This window comes from Homalodisca vitripennis, chromosome 1 (assembly GCF_021130785.1).
Source record: "Homalodisca vitripennis isolate AUS2020 chromosome 1, UT_GWSS_2.1, whole genome shotgun sequence".
Taxonomy (NCBI): domain Eukaryota; kingdom Metazoa; phylum Arthropoda; class Insecta; order Hemiptera; family Cicadellidae; genus Homalodisca; species Homalodisca vitripennis.
The window spans coordinates 69,186,697-69,208,272 of NC_060207.1; positions in this window are offsets into that span (position 1 = coordinate 69,186,697).

The window sequence follows — 21,576 nt, forward strand, 5'->3', positions numbered from 1 at the left end:
GCTGATGATTAATGCTGATGCTCCCCTATGAATTTTTTTAAAAAGTAAGTAGGCATGGGATCATGTGTAATATATTCTTTCAGTGATTATTGTTAGACGATCAGAAGTTAGGAATCTAACTCTTATATCAAGTTTTGTACGTGTAGGAACATTCATAGTTTATATTAATTATTTTTACGTAGCCACTACTGAATTTTCCTTGTTTTCCCGATCATGAAAATTTATATGTGTTTTTGTGAATGTTTACATCTAGGAAACCTACTCAGGGGTAGGTCAAAAAGAAAAACGTTTATTTCCGGTGTAAAATATTTTCTATGCTATAGTAGAATTTGCTAAGTTGTCCTGATTTATAGAATTATGTAAACAATTGATCTGTGACGGCTATCTTCAGCCATTGTAATTTACTTCTGGTGTAATTTACGGTGTCAAATTTGAGATTGTTTTATTGTCCTGACCAAAAACAATTTATTCATATGTACAGTATCCTAATTTGTCAAAAAGAATCTACTAACGACTCTTTCAGTCTTCTTTCGGTCTAAGATACTTCCATTGTAGTAGGTGAGTTTGAGTTGAACCTTTCTGTCACGATGTAGAAATTATACTTATATATTTACGACTGAGAAATCTACTAAGGTCAAAAAATATACTCCTGGCGTGAGCGAGAAATCCTTATAACGTTTATGCAACAGTTCAGTAATCATTTCTAACAGGTTTTCGGCTATAAAAGTTTGTTTTCGAAAATAATAGCTCGTTGATGCATGTTAATTTAAAATGCCACATCACAATGTCAAGGAATTGAAACAGTCTTCAGTATTTAAACATTTATTCTTGCACATAAACATTCATAGTTTCCCTCCGAGAAAGTCTGATAAGCTTTTAGCATTTCCAAAATCAAATTTTAAATCCAGTATTTCCAGTTCATTAGATGTTTTTAATTCATCGTTGGCTTAATTTGAACTAAAGCTATAGGACATATTTGTCTTTTTTATCTGCATTACACTACTATTTACGCACTTGTATTATAAACTTAAAATCCAAACAAATGTTTCAGACGTACTTCAGCTGAAACACAATAAAACAAGTTTAAATGTTTCGGTCAACACATGTTTATTTTCAATTAAATTAGGATAATGAAACATAAATGTTGCAAATAAAAAAGTGGATAAAAAAATAAGGTTTTGTCGTCAACCATAACTTTTTGAGATCAAGATATGCAGCTTTAGAGACCAGTGGGGCTTAGCCCGGAGTAAAATTTAAATTTAATTTGTTGAATAGTTTGCGAGTAAAAACAAAAATAAACAAAGAACCTTACATTATTAGGATACACAAATTAATTTAGTTTTTAAATGTAGTTATTTAAGCAATTTATTTTAGCAAATTCAGAAGATGAATTAATAGTCAACTTGATTTTTAACAAAACAAAATATCATATTAAATATATATATATATATATATATATATATATATATATATGTTGTTATAATCTAAATATTAAATATTTAATTATTCAAATTTAAATCATAAATTAATACTTCTTGTTAAGAGTCAATATTAAAATGATAAGTTTACATATGCCATGTATTGGCTGAGTGTTACCGAAGGCTATCAGATACATCAGTAGGCTGGAACAATTTCCCTTCAAGCTTTGGTGAGATTTAAACTTTATTCTGTATGATTTTTTGTCTGTATTCTACCTGCACTACCCAAATGTTTAGAAAGAATAGTCCACCAACAGTTCTTCCGTTTTATTGGTAGTCGCAATACTTTGTCAATATTTCAATCTAGGTTTCATCCTAACCATAGTAACCACCACAGTCCTAAAAATTAAAAAAGATATAATAATTGCTATGGACAAGCCACAAGCTACAACTTTAACTTTATTGAATTTTTACACGGAATTAGACTGCGTGTTTACCCTCTTTTGCTGATAAAATTAAAGAAGAAATGGTTTCTTTGATGGTTGTGTCAAGTAGGTCATATGGCTCTGAAAAGGAGCAGTGTGTCAGGACCGACAAGGGATGCTCCGAGTGGTGACGTGTCACTCAATGGGTTTGGGACACCCCTTCTTACCGGGCTTGGTACTTGCACCACTCTTTTTTAAACTCTATATGATGACATAACTGCTAACATCCGACAAAGTTCCATCTGTACGCTGATGATTTACAAATTTTACCCTCTACTTTTTACCTAATGAGATAGATACTTGTGTAGCTAATTTCAATTTCAACTGACTATAGTTTTTACTAAATTAATAGGCTATCAAAAAAATTAAAAAAAAGTTTTATTCATAAAACGGACATTAAAACTGTTTTCAAGACTGATAGTGAGCAACAAAGAAATAGTTTTACAACGATAAAATAAAATATCCTAGGAATAACTATTAACAAAAACCTAGGATTGTCAGAGCAGGTGTCGCTAATGTGTAGCAGGATTTTGCTCAAGCTCTTTGCTCAATATTTGCCGTTTAATGTCAGAGTGATGCTGGGGAAGACTTTAGTTTGCCTCACTTCAATTACTGTGACGTGGTGATCAATGACTCTGACTCTTGACCTTTATAATAAACTTCAGCGTGCACAGAATTATTGTATTCGGTTGATGTTCAACTTAAGACATGATGATCGTGCGTCTCTTAATATTGAGCACTATCCCTACTAAATTCCAAAGAACTTCATTTACTTAGCCTGTTGCACGCAATAATTCATAATGGTTTGCCCAATTTTATTTGTTTCTTTGAAGTTTATTTTTGACAATGGAAGAATTGTGAAGGAAACTGGATTTTTTTCCGGACATTTGCCATCGTTCAGTGAAAAAAAAATCAGTTTTTCACAAACATTTTTTTTTTCACTGAACGATGGCAAATGTCCGGAAAAATCCTGTTTCCCTTACAAGTTATTTAGCCCAAATATTATATCCTTATGTTTGGTATTAGTGCTCCTAGAACTCGTTGGGGTACATTTTATCATTCATTCGAATTCATCGGACAGCCTAATATACTTGTAATAAATCATGCACTGTTTCCGTATGTCGGTGCTGTTTTTGCTGTTGACATCGGCAGAAGTAACGGTTTTTGGTGTATCTGGTCGCACTTGAAGTAGCTGCATGTAAACTGAATGAATGGAGAATGGAAATATAGCGTAATCCATGTCATGTAGCGTAATCCAACTCTATTACATGAATTAAATATTCCAGACATGTAAATATTACACATATCAATACTCTTTGACTCATACATCTATTAATATAATTCATCTGTTAGAGAATGAATACCTCTTTGACGATTTATCTTCGTAAAACAAGTATCATCGTTATTCATTTAAATACCGTTTACTGTGTTCAATTGCTTTCAATATGTTTTTATTACATAGAAGTCTAATCATAATAAATTATCGGTATAAGGAAATATGTTGACTGTAATGTGGTTAGATATAATGAAAGGTTTAGAAGAGTAAAAATTATTAATTAGTTGCTTAAATGTTGTCAAGCTGCCATGAACGTTGGAGGATATAATAATTTTTTGGTCACAAAATTAAATCTACCACCAGAATAAAACACATAAACATGCATCGATTACTTAAGGTAGCTGTCCAAATAATTGCTGCATTTCTGTTATTGTCCAGAATATTGGTGACAAGTGGTACCAAAAAATAAAGTTTATTGGAAAAATGTTGTTAACATTTAGTACTATTATTATTAGTATCATTATTTATCTAGTAGTGTTATTATTAGTACTGTTTTAAATTTTTCAATTGCTCCAAGAGTCTTCAAGTGTTTCAGAGTTTTGCCTACTTTATGGTGTATAGAAGCATAATCTCGTTCTTACCTATCAACAGATTGAGGAATTACGACATTTTAATAAACACTCTTCAGCAGACTTTGAGATATCTCAACGGATGTTTGAGGTACACTGTGAATAACAGGAATATATTCCTAAAATTTTTAATTTTATAATCCTTCACTTCATGAGATTTTTAAGCTTATGGAATACACAAAGGACGGCATTAGAAACTTTTACTTGGGTAATGAGACGTACCGAAAATACATAATTTGAGGAATATCTTAGCGGGTACTGACAGGATCAATTTTCCCCGCTTTTAATCTCATGAAGCTGAACCAGTTAATCAAGTTCAGTTCAGATGTTGGTGCTCATATAAGGGGAGAGTCATCAGGTACCTTTAATTCAATGGCGAAATGGAAACATCTCTGGGTTCAAGAGTAGATATTTTCCTAATCTCCAACCACGTTCTCTCCCTCCCTTCAAAAGCGATCGGATGTATAAAAGAAATTTTATTTATCCAGTATTTGTTTTTACCTGACAGGTGTCACGACCAACGAATTATACTAATGGAACGCGCTCTGGGCCGGAGAAACCGAGCCGAAATCCTGGCCTGCGTTCCGAGTCTGCAGGCGCTGGAAATGGGCAAGAACTCACTCCGCCCATATGTCTGGCATTCTAGTAATGATCTAACATCACTTTAAAACGCCTTCTAGACTTAATAATATTGTTAGATACCACAATTTATTTATTATTACAAAATAACTTATTTTTGCCGTGGATTTTTATTTTTAGCTAATAAAACAGATTTTTGTACAATATGAAAATAACTGAGATTTTGACTTGGTATTTTACTTATAAAGTCGCAAACGAAGATTACAGACATTAAAATATTTCCCAGGTAAAAAAACAATTTTTTAATGACAGTATTTTATTTCAAAGTAAACTACATAAAAATGTACAAACTCCAATGGCTGTTGCATATGAGATTGAAAATAAAACATTGTTGCAACTGCTTCATTTTTTAGACATTTTCTTAGTGTGTCAGCCCAAATTAAATGGTAATCATGTTCAGTAAATTGTTTACTGCATAAAACAGCATGTTTTGTTGGCTTAAAATTTTGTTCTCTTTGTCACAGTAATCCACTTTTTTTAATAAATCGTCATCATTCAATGGAAAGTTAAAACAAACAAATAATAAAATACAGGTAGCTGAAAATCACAAAGATCTAATAATTATAAAGTAGAGTAGGTCAGTAGATATTGTTTTTAGCAATGATTTATAAGTTTATGCATTTATAAGTGCTATAACGACCAACATTGATATCTTGGATCAACGCGGATGAAATAATTGAGTGATAAGCATGTTTTACTCAACTATATAATTATTGTTCATGATAAAAAAAACGATAGCTTATTAATTTAATTATTAACAGCCTTACCGTACTTTTAGTTATTTGGGTAACCCTGTCAATAATTTGGCAATACAGAAATTAATATTGGTGAGAATTATTATTTTAGAAGTTAGCAACTCGACGAGTTCTTGCCCACTTTAAGCGCCTGCAAGTCCATGGATACACCCGAAACGCACAGCTGTGTGCGACCGGAAAACACAACATGTGGCTTATGGGCAGTGCGCGTTCCAGTAGTATAGTTCGTTGGTCACGACATGAATAAACGTGGCAAGTGTTTTATTCTGTGATCGGTGTTATTGTTGTTACACTAATGAACTATTATGATAGTATAGGTCAGCCAGGTAAGGAGAGTATACATATTAACTTGCATAAGCTAAAAGCATATATAAATTAAGCTAAAATATGAGCTACATACAGTAAATTACTAAATATTTCATTGTCTATTCCTTCTGGGGATAAAAGTATAATAAAAATATATTCTTACTATGGCAGAAAATAAAAAACCATTTGCTAAGTTTTACCAGGAATAACAAAACATTTTACATTTAAGCACTTATTATTATTATTATTAGTAGTAGTAGTAAAAATAGGATGTAAATTTGAGCAAATATTAGGTATGCAGTGCTTGGTCAGTACGAGTAATGCAGATATAGCAAAATTATGTAATTATCTAATTTTATTATACATTTAAAAACTGTTATAAAACCCATATTAATTGTCTTTATATATATTAACATATCGGAAAAAATATTTGAGAGAAATATACTAAGGACGGAGTTAATAAATATGGCTATAAATATACATGTTTTATCAGTTTTTATTGATCGTGTCAACAAGGCAATCTCAAAATTAGCTTCGGAAATATAATTAACTCGAAACAAAAGTGCTCATAAACGTGAAAACCCTATAAATTTGCGTTCGAACCCCGGATAACTAATGGTATCCAATATTTAAAGATTTTTCGAAATAAAGGCACACATTAAAACTAACGTTGCTCTTAGAAATCTTGAGGCCTCGTTTTATTTCCAGGGAGGGGTGTTTATTCCAGCTTAAAAGGGCAATTCCAGCAAGGATGAGGAGACCGGACAAACAGAATTATTCATCCACCGTTATGGCAATGGAGGGCCGGCACGTTGCTGTTGACACCTCATTGTGTAATAAACCTGTCCTGTCTTAGTTTTGCTTGACAATATTTAACTGTGGGAAGTTTCGCAGTATTTCGATGTATACTGAAACTTACTGTACTTACAGTTATTTGTAAACATAATATGCGTGTCACGTACATTTCAAATATTTTTATGACGAAACAAGCTCATATCACTGGCTTACAGACTATATTACTAGTGTGTATTTTATATTATTTTTAGTAGGTATTTAATAATGAGGCAACAATGAAAATTTACTTGTCAGATTTGAACTTAATGTCAGTTTAATAAACTCAGATACCTCAGATAAATGGCAGATAATGTTTGGGAATGCTAATGAAATGACAAATAGCCTATGGTAAAGTATTACAAAACATTTTCCGTCAAAACGCGACCGATTTCCTGACCAATCTTTCTCTTCCTTCGTAGATGAAATCAGAACGTTCTAATGCATGTCTGAGAATAATTGCACGAATATCACAATGTTAGTAAATGGGGTGGGCAGAAAAAAATTTGATAAAAAAAAAAACTAGTTCTCACTAAAATTAATTGTATTGTTTAATATTAAAATCACAATCCAGATTAATTTACATGATCGGCGAGGAACTGCATCGATTTCAGAAACTCTTGAGCAGAAAAGTTATTGCTATGGCACTGTTGAGGCGGCATTGTCCAGCGTACGAGAACGGGCGTGGTGGGCGTAGACGATAACATAACCGCTTCCATCATTTCGCCACCTTCCATATAACTCGTATCGTAAGAGCTTTCTTTGTGATTTATGAATTTATAACACAATAGTAAAAAAATAACTGGATGCCTCAAATAATCTAACGGTCAAACAGGAGACTGCAGAGATTTAGTTTTAAGGGATTTCCTATCAAACCGATGCTAGATAATGGGTTAATATAATTTTAAACTGTGTAAAAATGCAGGCTATCCCAAAAATAGAGGGTTTCATGTGGCAATCTCAAAACTTTCAAATGCAAACACACATTTTGTTGTACATCATTTAGTTAACTAAGTTCTTGCGTCTTACTCATTTTGGCGAAATAACGATCTTATTATGTATATTCGTTTTAAAACGGTGGAATAAAGTTTATGGAAAATACTGAATACCAATAAGTGCCCAGTGAAATTTAATTTTAGTTTTGGAAGTTGTTAGTCAATTAAGAGGCCAAACAGTAAAATAAAATATTTAAAAATCTGTTTTCACTACGATAATAAATATAGCTTAAACCATTTGCTCGAGCTTGGCTACATTCTTAGCGTACATAAAACGATGGTCGAAGTACATGCTGTTGTTTACAGGCATAGCTGAATTCTGTTGTGTAATCCACGAACAAACCGTAACATTTCTGAGTACGCAAAAATCCAGGCTCAAGCACAAGGCTGTAGTTTTGTAATGCAGTGATTACAGATTTAATAATGTTATATTTTGTTGCTGTGTCTCTACTTAAAAGGTCAGCTACTTATATAAATACAATGTAAACTACCACTGGAAACTAATAAATACGGTTTATTTGGTGCAGTTTTATAATACTTAGATATGGAGAAGAACTTTGTTATTCTATTAAATTCTCACTAGTTCATAGTTTTTGATTATGGACATTTTTATATTTTCTAAACAGTACTTTTAATTGTGGTACGCTGCTTCAGTTTATATGAAAAACACTGCGTCTGACAATAATGCAAGCCACTCAGGGCCCGATTAACCAGTAGGCTAAGTAGGCTGCAGCCTAGGGCGCGAGACCGGTGACGATTTTAGGGGGGGACGCTTCGGAGTTCAAGATGAAGTGCTTTTTATATGTAGTAAATAAAATGGTATGGTCTAAAACTTCACTATACATTTTTGTACATTATTTACACATCCACCTAGACCTTAGATTTACTCCATTTACTTAAAAATAACTATTAAGTAGAAAAAGAAATTAATTAAGTAGCGATTAGTGACAACGCATAGTAATTATCGTAACGGTAGGGAAACTAAAAGGGAAATTTTGCTTCGCGCGAGGGGCGCCGCCGGCCGCCGCCCTTCGCCGTTTGCAACACTGACGCTCTCTGACAGATAGAGACAGAGTGTAGCTGCAGCTGCAGTCAGTCGTCTCCTCGTCTGCACTGTTTGTTTTAGGCTTATGGCCTATGAATTATTTGGACTTTCGTTGTGATTAATTGGTGTCATTGCTCGTTATTATAAACACTGACATTTATTCGTAAGTCGAGTAGAGTGTTTGATACTGAAATATTGGAAGAAGCAGTGGTTTGCTTGTTTTACATATGTAGGCTACATTATGAGTAAAAAACCAAGTGGTTCCGAATACCGTAAACGGGCCCGGGAGCGTAACGAACGGGAAAGTGCTCTTCTAAATAAAATTCATAGACTAGACGATTTTTTCAATAAACCCGAAACTCCCAGTTGTTCTGCTGAGACATTGCGGTCGTCACGGGAACTGAACGAAACGTTGTGAGTGAGGACAGCGGTGTTATAGTGGAAGTGGAAGTGATTCAGTAGCCTGCCAGTGCCACTGCTACCGATGTCTCAGACACCACAACGGAAAATTGCACCTGTACACGTCCCTTCACCACCATCAACCGAGCAATAGCAGATTTGGGACATCAGTTGCAAGATTGTGTACCAGCAAATAAAGAGGTAACCGATTCAAAAAATCTTGATGATCCCGCTTTATGGCTGGTAAATGAGGCATTGCGTGAATACTTTGCAGTGCACAGCATCAATCAAAATGACAGTGGGGATTTTTCCCAATCAAAGCGGCAGTATTCTGACCAAAACCGTTATTTGAACAAAGCTTGTTTTTTCAAAAAAACTTGTAAATGGAGAGATTGTAAAAAGAAACTCATTTAGTTTATTCCAAATCAACTGGCTATGTATACTGTGCTCCTTGTAAGCTCTATGGGGGGACGACTGCCTTAGCTACATTGCGGCTTTAATGATTGGAAAAATTCACACAAAATTCAAGAACATGATAATAGTCTAGAGCACAGAGAATGTGTGAACAAATATTTGACCCGGATGAATGCACCTCAGAGAATTGATGCAAAACTACTTGAGCAGCATCAAGTAGAAGTGAAGTATTGGAGAGATGTATTGTCAAGAGTTGTTGAGTAGTTAAGTATTTAACTTCTCGAGGGCTTCCGTTTTATGGTGAAAAATGAAATTTTTGGAGTCAACCAGTAATGGTAATTTCCTTGGCTGTATCGAGCTTTTGTGCAAGTTTGATCCTTTCATGGCTGACCATGTTGCTCGTTTCGGAAAATAAAGGTAAAGGAGTGCCCTCATACTTATCTTCCACGATCGTTAACGAGTTTATTACTCTGTTAGCTGACAATGTTAAATCCAAAATCGCGTCAGATATCAAGAATTCTAAGTATTTTTCGATTATTGTCGACTCTACTCCAGATGTTTTCCAATGTGGATCAATTGACTTTTTGTCATTCGTTTTGTAAGCACCTGACGGGTCACCTAATGAGCGGTTCATAACGTTCATCCCAAATTGTGGCCATAAAGGGGAAGATATGGAGAAGGCTGTGATAAATACTCTTGAAAGTTTGAACTTAAATATCAGTGACTGTAGAGGTCAGATTTACGACAATGCAAGTAACATGTCTGGGTGTTACAAGGGGCTTCAAAATCGAATCAAAGAGCAAAATCCTTGCTCACTACGTTCCTTGCGCAGCTCATTCGTTACAGCTAGTAGGTTCGACCGCTGCAGAAAGTAGTAGTAGTTCTGTTGAATATTTTGCCCTGGCACAGCAAATGCACAACTTTTTCCATTCATCTACACACAGATGGGAAATTCTCTTGTCACAATATGACAAAGAATGTTTGACAGTCAAGACCCTTTCGAAAACTCGCTGGAGTGCAAGAGCAGGTGCAGTAAAGCCATGCATAAGTCATATAAACAAATAATCGCAGCGTTACAAGACATCACTTCAAACGAAGAAAATAAAAAAGACGTACGACTTGAAGCCAAACAACTGATAGAGAAGCTCCAGTCTTTGGAAATGACCATGATGATTTGTTTTTGGAATAAAGTACTCATGAAGTTTCATGACATCAGTGTACGATTTCAATCTGAAGATGGAGACTTAGATCAGACAGCACTTTCGTACGAGCTCCTAGAGTCTTTTCTAAGTTCATTAAGAAATGAGGAACAATTTTCTAACTTTGAAAGTGAGGCAAAGCTTATGTGCAATTCTCAAGAGTACAAACAAGACAATACAAGGAAAAAAGAAACCAAAAATCCCTTTTGGAGAAAGCAAAGAGGGGCACACTGAGTTTGATGGGCGGAAATCATTCCTGATAAATTGTTACTTACAAAGCAATTGATACACTCCTAGGGCAACTAACAAGGAGAAAATCAATTTATGTCACACTACGAGACTCCTTCAACTTTTTATGGAATTTGAATAAAATTGAGAGTTCAATCTTGAAGGAAAAGGCAACAAAGCTAATGAATGAATATTCAACAGACCTAGATGATTCATTTCCAGATGAGTGTTTTGTATCTTCAAAAATTTTTTAAAAGATGATAATACATTCTATGAAGAGGAAAATGTACTGTCAGACAGAATGGAGGAAAAGAAGAAAGTCAAAACCGACCGGGACTAAAGCCTACAGGCTATTGAAACATGTAAAAAACCCTAAAACTTGAATCTCTTTTTCCGAACGTGGAAGTGGCATTGCGGATCTTCTTGAGCATGGCGGTGTCTAATTGCAGCGGAGAGAGAAAGATCCTTTTCTGCTCTTACTCGAGTCAAGAATTATCTGAGGTCGACTCTACGGCAAGAAAAACTCCAGGCACTCGCTCTCTTATTTATAGAAAGTGACTATGTACAGCTCGTTCCGTTTGATGACTTGATCGATGCGTTTGCCTCATCAAAAGCACGGAAGAAAGACTTTGTTTAATCAGGGAATATATCGTCATGAGAAAATAAAAAGTTCTTTTGTTAACAGTAGGCCTAATAATTTTATAGTTCTAGCTCATTGTTTGTTATTGTGATTAAATGTTCAAGTCACCAAGTTGTATACCAAAGTCTAATGTCATTTCTATGTAACTTAATGTACTTGAATAAACCAGAGAAAGTTGATGACCAATTTGACCATGTTCATTGATTTATTATAAATCCTTTTCAGTTTCAATTTAATTAAACAGGGCTATACGTAGCTACTAAGCTTTCTTATTAAAATGGACAACAATAAAATCTCCATTATTATGGCAGCATTTATACTGAAGTAAGAAATAAAATTCACATAATTTTAACAGCCTTAAAATTACAGTATGCATTTTAATTTATTTTGAAAAAAATAAGCCTACAGATTTTTTGAAAGTAACATTACAAAGTGCTGAACTTTGAATTTTTGTGACTATTTAATGATAGTAATCTACAAAAAAATGTATAAGAATTAAAAACTCATGTAAGGTTTGGCTGTAGCTAGGACACATTTTTGTATGTCCTACAAAACCAGTGGTAAATAAGAACCCTTGATTCTCTTTAAAGAATGTTACCTACAAGTCTACAACAATAGACCATATTCCATTTTAAAGATACAAAATAAATGCTCAGCAGTAAGCATCCTTTACCTTTGCAAGTTTGCACTTTCTATAATTTTTTGTTCGTTTGTTTGTGTGTTTTTAGGAAATGACAGCAAAACAGCATAGTTCTTTTAACCGTTGAATTTGAACATATTACATAGCAGTTTATACATACATGTATCATTAGACCTTTGAACAATAATTAAAGTTTATAGTTAGTTGCTGAATGTTGTTCTTTTCCTAAAGTTTAATACTCTAAATGGTCTCTCTCTGTAATGGTCTTTAAATTTAAGTAAGTTGAAATTTTATTACAAAAATATAATATGGCCGCTATACAGCAGAACACTTTTTATTATTGAAAATTGACAGAGGGAAGCGGCCGGAAACCGTTGGGGGGGGCGCGAAGTACAAGATAGCCTACGGGCGCCAAAAACATTAATCGGGCCCTGAAGCCACTTCATGGGATTTGTCTGAGTAAATATTCTTACATTGGTGCTTTGGATAACCATAATGGCAACGAGATAATAGGAGAATAAATAATTATGTAAACATACTCAATACATCCATAAGAGATCACTTAAACACTATATATAAAATCAATCTAATGAAAATATATGGATGTATGATGTATCCAGGTAAGTCGACAAAGATTTCATGTGTATATTTTAAATTTTGCATTAAACTTTATTTCTACAAGAATGAGTTCAGTTATACATAATAATTGTGTCAACATGTTTTTAGATGATCGAGGGCATGAAATTCAAATGAAATAAACTATAGATTTGAAATTTTGCATGGAACCTCAACAAAGACTGTTATGTCACGTGTTGTGGAGTAGTCATACCTTGTATTCTCACAACGTAGAAATATTTATTTCATAAATATAAATCACGCTCTTAATATGTGATACATATGCAGTCAATACAACTAATATAAAGTATCTATGCTGTGAAAGATCCGAAAGGTTCTTAGGTTGTATATTTATCCATGCAATAAATTCACGATAGAAACGTTCTAAAGTTTTTAAATTTGGCAAATACGAACAGATCCTCTTGGTTTGATTAAGAACTTTATTAAGTTTAGTGTCAAAACGTTAAAGAGCATAGAAGATACAACAAGTTACAAATTTTACAAATTTATATATCGATATTATGGGGATCGATATATGATTGTAACGATATACACTCAGAATAAAAAAATTAAAAAAAAACTGTGTTTACTATGAAAGATGACTACATGGCATTCAGTAAATTACAAGCACATGTCATGAAGTTACCTTAAGAGTTTTGTTACGCCCTGTTGGTTTCAATTAAGATATAAATTTGTTTTATATGACGGATGAATTATATATACTTCCTTGCTTACCTTAAACCTCTTTAATAATTCTTTATAATAACAGTATATATTGTTATAGTTGTTTAATTTTGTTCTAGATATCTTTTTATTTGCCTAAAGGTTTCTATAAACCCCTATTTTTAAGACCAGTTTAGCCTAACGATCTGTACAGGTAACCTTAAAACGAAGTTATATGGTGAGCTCTATCAACGTTTTCCACCCACTTAAGGAGCATTTCAATAACTGCAATAAGTAAAAATTATAATAAAAATATAAAATCGATATAAGTAAGTATTAAGATTCCAATGGAAGTTTAAATGCATATGTTGAAACATAAAATGATTACACGAAGGGGCCTCCTCACCAAGGCCTCCTTCGTCTAAGGGGAATTAGCTTCTTCATAACTTCGGATAGACTTACTTTACTGTATAATACACCACCTTATTTTACTGACAAATTTGAAGTTTGACGCAGTTTTTTTGCTTTAAGTTCTCCTTACCTTACATTCTCTCTTCCCACATCAGTGCGATTTAAATCAGTGAAGCCACCATTGGGACATCTAAATCATATTGTCTTACTATAATCCTATTATGGATTATTTGGATTAATTCCTTCAAACTTATAAATCATAATAGTTCATTGCCTAGGAATTATTAGCCATTTTTAGTTGTATAAGGAAAAAAAAACTTATTTTTCGTTAAATTTATATAGTAGGTTTCCCCAACAAAGAAATCGATGTGAGCCGTAAAAATTTTGGTGTACGTCAAAATGGAAGTCTAAGGGAAAGTTAAAATGTCAAGGTATTCGTGTTAATATATATTAGTATTATAAGCATTATATGGTCTTATTAAAATATCAATGAATAAAGACTCGATGTCAGGAGCGTGGTCGTAAAACTAACGCTGTCGTAATGATTAGTCTTCAAAGTGGGACCAGACATTGATATTTGACTTCATTGAACCCATAACCTCTTGATATTCTAATTATTCAAACTCAACAGGTTCAGCTCTCCTCAGAATCTATCATTGCGTACGTTATATAAGTTGTAGTATGTTTAGGAATTTAAGTAATTTTTGTTTTGTAATCGTCTTTTGTTGTACGTAGAATTTATTTTACATGTTCCTATTGTGCATAAATGCTTGTGATTTTATTGATCTATATTGATTACAACTTGATTCCAACTGACAAGTAATATTATAAGTACAGGGGTATATTTTGATGTAAGTATATCGGAAATAAATATTTTATATACTAGTAAAAAGCACACCAAACCATCTATCGCGTAACAGGATACACTAAAAGTTATAACATTAGCAAATATCAACACACACTTTGTGGAATATGTGTAATGTGGCTATATAAATTTATTAACTAACCTATCTTTTTGGCATTGATATCTCGGCTGTTAATATACGAGTAACCATAACAAATTCGTTTCCCGAATTGGAAGTTGACATATAAATTGTTTGGATGATTTTAACTGGCGGATGAGATTATTATTGTTACCATTTAAGATATACTCTTTTTAGAATGTATAGTTAAAGAACTATAAACTCTAAATAATTGTCTCTACAAATGCAGGGAAATTTACTTTTTTGCAGGGCTGTTTTATTTGCACAAGCAATTTAAGACAGTTAAGACATTAGTGTGTGCGTTTTATTATAGTCATAAGCAAATATGGGCATGTGGAATATGATGGTACAAGAGAGATGTGCAATGTATATCTCTCGAAATGACAGATGTCAAGTGGCAATCCTAACCAAATTGCAACCTGTCAGGTGAAAATGACAACACTCACTGACAGAACATATATCTCTGACAGCTTACAAGTGTGTTCATTCGTATCTCTATTAATTCTCTCAAGTTTAAGCTCATTGTATGAATACAATTGCTATTCTGTGTTGACTTAATCAATCATCAGAAGATCTTCAATCACAGTGAACATTTCTATATTGAACTTGAGTAGTTATTGCCTGTAGATTGGTATTGCAAGTGTAATTTTGCTTTAAGTTCCATAAAGAAAAGCTATTCCCATGAAAACATTCCAATTCGTGATAGTTAATTATAAACAATGCCTAAAATACGACTAAGTTCTGCAAAAAGTATTAAAATAAATAGTGTCAACTTGACCTTTTAAATTTTGCTTGCCTATAAATAACAGTTTTGTAGATAACAGATATAAAGGTTTCCTTCACGTTGAACATTTTCATTTGAGACTCCGCTCCTCGAAAAAGTATTTTTTACAAACAAATAGATCTACCAGTATGCGCGATTTTAAGAGGTAAAAATGTTTAAAATGTGTTATGGCCTTTCCTGACAAGGCGGATACTCACCCCACAGATAAATTACCACTTTTAGTTTAAATCCTACCCTTAAAGCGCGCGCGCGTGTGTCTTGAACAATAAAATTTTAATCCTGGAATAGACGAGTATACATCTGATCAAATTTATATTCCTTGTACTTAACTTTAAAATCCTTCAACAATAAAAGACACATTGATGGATTCCGTTGCATCTTTGATTTGTAGAGATAAGATAAATTAGTCCCAAAAAGCAACTAATCTAACGCTATCGACTTCATTTTACGTGTGGAAACTGACTTAAACATGAAAAAACACATTTTAAGATTGTTTTGTTATATCTCACATATTTGTACGTTTTTTGTATCCTTCAAAAAGTCTAGAAATATAACCTTAAGGAATTCCTATTTTAGTATTTTGCTCATCTCAGATGTATCTGATACAAAAGTTTTGACTGCCAGGGTTAAATAGGTATTAATTCTGCACTGTCGATTGCAGAATAAGAAACGATAACAATGAGTCAAGGTTTGTTCTTGAAGTGGGCATTGATGTACTCTAACTTTCATTATATTTTCATTTACATCTGATTTAAAAAGTTACAGCTGATTGTTCACAGACAATGCTTAGGTAACCAGTTCACGAGGTCCTGAGGACTATATAGAGGATTATTACCTACATTGTATGAAATGTGAATCAATTTTTAAAAAAGCATAAGGATGTAAACCAGACTAAATCTACATCTCTTTGGTGGGCAACTGGTACACCTAAAATTGTAAGTGAAAACAGTAAATAGCTTTTTAATATCCAACGCTATATAATACGTCTGGGGTTTGAAAACTTCAAAGGGATACTCTCTCGCTAGGGATAAATAATATTAACAAACTGCAAGGATCAAAGGGTGTCGTTTTCTGGTAAAGGCATGACATCTTATTTAATAATTTACTGCCTTTTAAAAGCCTTTGGGGAATGTTCTTCTTTAATTTGATATATAGTTTAATTTGAACCTAAATCAGCTACAAAATTATGAATGTTGTAATGTAGGTACTAAATAGTAATAAATATTATATTTTACGATTATAATACGAAGGGTTACTAATATTAGTTATAACTTGTGCTATTATGAAAATATTTGCTTCCTTAGAACGTAAAGTTAAAGGTTTTAGTAATATGACTCCTATATACAGAGTGAAAGTTACGTCTTAGAACAAATTTATGACTTTTAAACGACTACTAAAACTAGAATGCAACTGATACAGAGAGATAACAAGAGGTAACAGGCCATTGTGGATTAATTCAGCAGATGGGGGACTCTAACATTCCCACTACTTTCACTTAACGGTGTACTTCTTTTAACAACAATTATTTCTGATTAATCTAAACACATTGCCTGACGACCGGATGGGGTCATTTTAAACACCTGCTTTGAAATCAGTTCACTCAAATAAGTATTACCTTCAACATTAGTTATTTATTATGTATAATGTATTAAACTTCTTAGAAATTTAAAGATCAATGTATTCCGACTGGACCAAGCGTTTGAAGTCAAGTGTCCGGCATTGTTTTCTGGTCAACTAGAGCTTTAGAAAAATGTCTAACTAAACATAGGCTGTTAGTAAAGATTTTTTTCTTACCCCCGATGGGCCGTTTCCCAAAGTTGATATTGGATCACCATTTACAGAGAAAAGTAGTTTACTATGACCAGTAACAGTATGCCAAATTTGGTTGCTATATCTCTTGCATTTTAAAAACTAGAAAGACATCCTAGGACTAATTGTCACCCTGTGTATTTCAATATAGTTAAATTGCATAGTATCCATTGTATAACTACAACCCTATAATTTGTTTGACGCTATGTTATTTTTATTGTCTTGACTATAAAAAAGATGTTGGAAATGGAGCTTGTATTGGTTATTAATTATTTAATCACTACAATGAAAAACAAACCAACCAAATACTGATAACTTTTTACTTTGTGAGGCCTTTCGATGTAATGTGTCTGAAGAAGATAGCTTTCCTAACGAAAGCCCTTACAAATTAAAAATTATCAGTATTGGTTGGTGTGTTTTTTAATGTAGAGGCTGAACTACAATAAAGATAACTTGATTTGCGTAAGTAGTTTACAACAGAGGAAGAATTGTTTTATGTAAATAATAAGATATAATTAAATGAAGAGAAGCATTTTCTTTCCTTATAGACCATGTAAAATCTTCCTGAAATATACTACTGTATTCGTCTGATTTATACCTGCAAGTATGACCTGCACTGATACATTGGTACAGTAAAATCCGATGTATCACATACAGCTGGGCAGTACGATAAATTTTGGCACATAAGTAACAGCAAATATCGAGATATGGAGTTTTATGTTTGATAAATAAGGCTAGTAGTGTATTGTGGATAACGAATTGAGTGAGTGAGGCTTCCTCCATAAATATGGAGGAAGCCTCTCTTCTTGAGTCTATAATACTAAAACTAGTATAATACTTAAACATACTGAAATAGCCAATGCTACAAGTTTTTTTATGGATCTCAGAGCACCAACTACTACGTGTTTTACTCTAAATAACCAGTCCACCAAAGTTAAAATACTTAATGATAGAAATCGATTGTATGTAATGCCACAATCGATTCACCTAAACAGCTTCACCCACAGCACATCCTTCAGCAATTTAACATATACCATGTTAAAAACATAATTCAAAGAAACTTTCCTCTATGTGTATTAAGAACATCGCTAAATACACACCTTTATTTTATTACAGCGTCTCAGACTTGACTCCGAGAATGTGGAATCATGTCCAACTCTGTTGCTCCACTGTACTAAGGATCTTGTAGAAACATCTTTGTGCGGACAATTGGTCAAAATGAGACAGTAAGACCGATACTTCACCTTTTTATAGGTGTCTCTAATGTTTCAAAACGATATAAAGTTTCGTTTTGAGCTTCTTTCGTCGCCGACTTTCTTTTGATCTCTTCAAACAGACATGACTTGATTCCAGGAGTCTATTCTGAGATAGTGTCATATACAAGACGCTGCAATAAAAGGAAGGTAAACTAGAGCTAAACTTAATATTCAGATTGAATAAACCCTTTATACCATAGCTACGTTATGTGTAGAAAACACAGTTGCTCCACCGTGCTTAGACATCGTATCAGAAACATCTTAAGTGTACCTAACTGTGTACCTAACAGTTCTCCAATGTATAATTGTCTGTCACGTCGAAAAAGGTTCGTTTTAAGCTTCTTCGTTGCTGATTTTCTTTGAATCTCTTCAGACGAAAACTATCCAGATTGCAGGAGTCAAGTCTGAGACAGCGTCAGATATCGGACACTGCCATAATAGAAAGGTGAACTGGATCTAATTCAACATTCTGAAACGAAAAGCAATCTATACCGACATAGAAGGCAGCGCAGTGTAGGTAGAGGTTTGAAAGTACTTATATAAATTAATTTCTGTTAATTGCATTCAAGAAAGTTTTAAGACAACTTCACAATATTCATTTATGCATTTGTACATTTATGCATTTTAAATTAATGTCTACACTTTTATGCATGATAAATGTATTTTATTTAAGTATTTAATAGATAATGGAGATTGATTCGTTGATGGCAAATACTAAAAGTGAGTTATGCGATGAATGGCGAATAAATATAAAGTTTTATTGCAACCATGTACAAAAAGGAAAGAAATAAATTTAAAAAACAAATTTATTCTTTACAGTAAGTTGTATTTGAAATTAAAATTATCCAGGTAAGTAAATACATTTGTTTTAGCGCATTAAATGTCTTTATCATAGTAATCACCTAGCAGTTTGTTACTACGAAAATACTGAAACTTACTATCGGCTAAGCTTTAACGTTTGGCTATAGAAATGATATATCTCTAAAATAATTTGATCTATAGTCTCGAGAATTTGCATGCAGTTTCATTTCTATTAAAGGACATCGAGTTTGAATATGTTGCATACTCCGTGGATTTAGATTTAGCGTTAGTTAAACAATTTTCATTGGTGTTACTATGCTGGCATGAATACAATTTTAAAATTATTAAAGCTATAAACAAACTGAGTACAACCTTATAATATTTAAATATTTTAAACAGCAATTAATACATGTAACTTATCAGGATTAAATGTGCTGTAGAATTGAATAATAGAACGAATCCTGTTTAGCGACACGTTGTATAACCTACTTCTACCTTGTATAATGTTTTAATGCTTATTATATTCCACTTATATCACCGAAGTTTGCGTTCATCTTATAATCATTGAGTCTGATTGGGATGTAAAACAGTAACAGCTAGAATGACAAATAGAATTTTATAATAAAGGAAAACATCGCACGTGGCAGTGATCAAAGAGTTTCCTTTGCCTGTAGCAGGAAACTTATCCTGGCTTGAACGGTCTCAATGTTTCAGTAACAGCTAGAATGACAAATAGAATTTTATAATAAAAGAAAACATCGCACGTGGCAGTGATCAAAGAGTTTCCTTTGCCTGTAGCAGGAAACTTATCCTGGCTTGAACGGTCTCAATGTTTCAGCGGTGACGAGGGGACCGGGCTGACTGCTCACTGAAATATTCAGCTGCAGACATTGACATGGCGATGGAAGTCCGGCGAGTTACTGTTGTTAAACCCTCACTGATTAACAAACTTGCAGGACCTCAATCACACAACGTTATCTCTGCCTGCCTGAAAAATTTACAATCTCTCGTTGAAAGGAACGTGTCTACTGAATTCTTTACTTTTTTATTTGAGTATACAACCGTATTGGCTTATAAGTTTTACTTTTTCGTCACGTGGATACTCTCTCCTCATTATAACGATCAATCAGATTTGTACGCACTGTTCCTAAAAATGCCAAATCCCAAACAGCTCAAACACATTCTGAAAACAAACTTTAAAGCATGGGAATTTAAATATGACATTTTAAACATAAAAATTATTTAAACATCAAATCAAGTAATTTACTTTAAAATTAGTTTAGTTCACAAACACTTCTACTAATAAAACATGCGTACCAATGCTAATTACTAAAACAATTTTATTTAACATAGAGTTTTTTCATACATACTTTTCACCCATATATATGGTTTTAAAGCTCAACTCACCACTTATCGTCTTAATAGTGAATGTGGCGGCTGAATATTGGATAGTCGAACTCAAGTACTAGACTATCTACATTTTGATTTTGATGTAAACTTTTAACTTAAATTTTAAATTAAAATTCATATTTTAATGAATGTTGGCTTCCTCAAAAATCGGATCCGTGCAAATTTAGTTGGAGAACTGTAGCTTAGGTAAATATGTAACAAAATAGTAATTCATAACACAGTAAGCTAAAGTGGTTAGTAACTATGTATTTTGAGTTGTAAACAACCCAAACTCTGTTTAAAAAGTATATGAGCTATAGAATCTTTGATGTTAATAAAACAATACCATTCAGAACCTACAATAACGTCGCTACAGATTTATTAATGTTTTTTCACTTACACAATTTTTATAAGAAGTATATTTAAAAATCTAATTTGAATTGTTTTACTATAACATTTTGAAAATTATTAATACCTTGTTTTGTAAATATTTTTTCAGTATATTAATTATTAAACGTGAACAAAGTGATCAATGGATTGAAGCTGTGGTAAATATAAGTGAAAATATTGATACGACACAATAATGTAAGCAATACCAAATTACAGAAGTAAGTTGTGTTAAGTACATTTTGCAAGTACAAATTAAACTATTTTTCCCATGCTTTTTAAAAACAATTAGTACATTATACAGTTTTATTACCAACAACTGTATAGCAATTCATACTATTTCTTTTATAAAAAATAGTAAAATCTGCCAAATTTGAGAAACTACGAGAATATTTTTGTGCTGCAAACCACTGGACAAATGTTTATATTATCAGAACATGATAATTTACGCAGCAGTTTAAGAATTTAATTAAGTCTAAAATGTTTTGCATGTTTTGTGATAAAGGAAGTACTCGTATTATTGTTTAAACATTTTGTTTATACACTTCTGCCCTCTTAAACTGAAGCCTGTAATACAAC